This window comes from Narcine bancroftii, chromosome 1, assembly GCF_036971445.1.
Source record: "Narcine bancroftii isolate sNarBan1 chromosome 1, sNarBan1.hap1, whole genome shotgun sequence".
Lineage (NCBI taxonomy): Eukaryota > Metazoa > Chordata > Chondrichthyes > Torpediniformes > Narcinidae > Narcine > Narcine bancroftii.
This window is the reverse complement of record NC_091469.1, coordinates 398334119-398337772: the sequence shown is the minus strand read 5'-3', so window position 1 is coordinate 398337772 and position 3654 is coordinate 398334119. Positions and strand designations below refer to the sequence as shown.

The 3654-nt window shown below is 41.5% G+C and overlaps 1 long non-coding RNA gene across 1 annotated transcript; it reads right to left on the bottom strand.

Annotated features, from left to right (window-relative positions):
* Positions 1-1119: 1119 nt before the first annotated feature.
* LOC138753179 (uncharacterized) lies at positions 1120-3107 on the bottom strand. Its single transcript, XR_011351020.1, has 3 exons — positions 3061-3107; positions 2320-2357; positions 1120-1734 (listed from the first exon to the last, which is right to left on the bottom strand). It is a non-coding gene; the product is annotated as an uncharacterized lncRNA (long non-coding RNA).
* Between the last annotated feature and the right edge of the window lie 547 nt (positions 3108-3654).

Below are 3654 nucleotides of genomic sequence, written 5' to 3'. Positions count from 1 at the left end.
AACTGTTATTTTTCAGAAGCTCTAACATTATCTCTTTCGGAACCTTGACATACTCCAACTCACTGGACAAACCTATCCAGATCTCCATGCAAGTGGCCTCTAAATAGCCTGCACATTTCTGTTCAGCATTTCCCTGAGAATGTCTATTCCCAAATAGCACTCCTAAGTTCCTGCCACATAGCATTGTAAATATCCCCTCCCCAATTAAATACTTTCCCATTTTGTCTGCTCTTGTCCTTGTGCATGCTAAAGTCAGGAATTGTGATCATTACCTCTGCAATGCTCACCTACCGAGAGGTCTGTTGCCTGGCCAGGTTCACTGCTCCGTATAGCCTCCCTTCAAGTTGGCATGCTGTGTCAGGAATCCTTCTTGGACACAGTGAACAAATTCTTTCTCGTTCAAACCTTTTGCGTTAAGGATGCGTAATCAATTCTGGGGAAGTTGAAGTCACCCATGGCAATAACCTTGTTATTTATGCACTCTTCCAAAATCTGCCTGATTACCATATCTGTTCCTCAGCGGCCCAATCTCTAGTAGGGGAACAGATCTCTGTGGAAGGACACAAATCAACGATGGCTATTTGGGGAACAGTGCTTTTCCTTGTTTGGAGTCAATGATTTCAGTAACCAGTCCGTTTTAAGGTTGTGTATTCCTGATTCAAATTGTTCCTTTATTCTCCTGTCTTTAACAGCTAGTATTTTAAGTAATAGTCACTCTGGCAACCTTGGACTCTAGCCTGCACAAATATTCCCCTCTACCTTTCTTCAATACCACTCCCAGTGACTATTTAAAAGAATGATCACTCTAGTATCCTTGAGCCTGCACAGACATTCCCAGCTCTTTCATCTCTACCACTTAGACTAAACATCTTCTCACTCTTCCATTTCTGATGGAAGATCATTGACCTGAAACATTGGCTGAGTTTTTCTCTCTCTGTGAACTGAGTGACTGAGTGCTTCCAATGTTTCTTTTGTTTCAGATTTCCAGCAGTTGCAGTATTTTTGCTCCAGTTACCATTTTATTTTAGGGTTGTCACTTATACCTCTCACTTTGTTCGCTTTAGATTGGTCACAGTGTTTGAGCTACCGAAAGAAAATAGACACACACACCGAGAGCAGTTCAATTTATACAAATCTTTATTACAAATTCTAAAGCTGATATCAAACTACAATATGCAAGCCGTTCCCAATTATACTTATCAACGCCTGGACTGGTCCCAACTGCCGAAGCGAGGCAACAACCGCACACTTGTAGTAGGTTGTCGGGGTGCCGGTAGCAGCTTCTCCACCTCCCCCGACCGGGACGTTGGCTGGACTCTAGAAATTCTTCTTCTTGCCACCTCTTGGAGAGTCTCAAACTTCAGCAGCGGGACCATGCCTTATATTACCCAAAAACTGCTAACTCAAGCACCTATTCCCAGCACAAAAAGAAAGATAAGCGAGCAAGCTAGCATGCCTAGGCTTCTATCGAATTACACAACTTTCAGCTAATCACTTTGAATACAATGGTTTATTTTGCATCAAGGCTAGGCCTCTGACAGTCTGTGACCAAAACATTGCGTTAAGGCTAGGCCTCTGACAGTCTGTGACCAAAACAAACAGGAAGATTAAATGTTCTTGGTACACGAATGTCCTTTTGTCAGATAACTGCATCTCTGGTCCCCATGGTGGAATTTAGCTTATGTCTGCTGATTCTTAAAAACAAGCAGGTTCTCAGCCTTGCAGAAACAAAGACTGCAAAAGTAAAAAAATCATGGTTTAAAACTGAAGCAAAAAGCATGGTTTAAATCCTCCAATACAGTCGCCCAAGCCATTGAACTATAGACAAAATCACAACCAAATCATATACTGCCTTCTTCCTCCTTTTGCATGCATGTACTTTTAACACTGATCAGGTTGACTCACTGTACGCTCCCCTGCACTGGGTACTTTCAGATCAATTACACTGCCCCAACTTCTCTCTCGATGAAACTCACCAGCTTTGAGTATAACAAGTGTTAAAAGTAGCATGAATTTTTTGGTGAGTCACTGAATGAACTCTGTGAACTGTTGTGGATGTCTCCAGCTGATTATTTTGTGATCATTAAACTGAACTTTTCCTCTCTGTATATCTTTGCTGTGCAGAATACCTCATCTGCAAGAATGTACAATTGCATTACATCTTTTGTGCATTTAAAATAGACGATTGAGCTGCAAACAAGAACTTAAGACATTTTGACAAAGGAGGTCATCTAATCCAGGCTCAGCTCACTGTTTGTAGAGTGGAATTACAATTATGGAGCCTGTTATCTGGTGAGAATTTGTTATGAATTAACTTACCAATGCAAATTTTAACAGGGTCCATTTATAATATTTACCTATAAAAGATAAACAGATCATGAATTTTAAATGTGAGTCTGCATTCAATTATTTACCAGCTGTTTAAGTACACCATACATTTTAATTGCTCTCACAATTCAACTCCTCTATCTATAAAGCAATGATTTATTGCCCAATGATGCAGGAAGGAAGTCAGTGGAACAACATTAAGAGCAAAATGACATTTCAAGTTTTAGTAACACAAGGTTGGAACAATATAAACATAGTCTAATGAAGTAATGGCAAAAACAAAACTCGTGAGTATTGCCTGATGACAATTTAATTTCAAAGACCTGCAGAAGAAGTTGTTAGAGTTTTAAGACAATGAAGTTTTCAATCTCTCATTGTGGCCACCAACTTCAAAAGGGCATCAATTATCTCGGTATCCAAGAAGAGTAGCGTGGGCTGCCTCAACGATTACTGCCCAGCAGCACTAACTCCTTCTGTGATGAAATGCTTTGAGAGACTGGTCATGGCCAGAATTAACACATCCCTAAGTAAAGATCTGAACCCACTGCAATTCACCTATCATTGCAATCGCTTCCAACAGATGGAGTATCATTGGTTCTCCACTCAGATCTGGATCATCTCAAAAACAGCAATTCATACATCAGCTGCTCTTCATAAACCACAGCTCAGCTTCAATACCATTATTCCCTCAGTTCTGGTCCAAAAGCTACAAACTCTAGACCTCTGTATTACCCTCTGCAATTTGATCCTTCACTTTCTCATTGGAAGTCCACAGTCAGATGCACCCTAAGGATGCAAGCTCTACTCATTATATACCCTCGACTCTATGGCCAGGCACAATTCCAAAGCCATCTGCAAGTTTGCTGATAACACTAACAGAATCACAAACAGCAATGAGGAAATGTTCAGGAGGGAGATAGATCTGTTGCTCGTTGAATGGTGTAATGACAACAACCATGAGCTCAACGTCAGCAAAACTTCAGGAGGAAGTCAGGGGAACACAACCCCATCATCATCAAGGGCTCAATGGTGGAGAGGGTCAAGAACTTTAAATTCCTTGGTGTCAATATCTCCAAGGATCTGTCCTGGAGCCTCCACATTGATGCAATCACAAAGAAGGCTCTCTGGTGGCTATACTTTGTGAAGTGTCTGAGGCGGTTTGGTATGCCGCTGAAGACTCTCATAAACTTCCCCATGGAGAGCATTCTGCCTGGTTGCATCGCTGTCTGGTATAGAGGTGCCAACTCTCAGGGCAAGAATAAACTCCAGAGGGTTGTTAACTTGGCCTGCGACATCATAGGCACCAGACTTCACTCCATTGAGGCT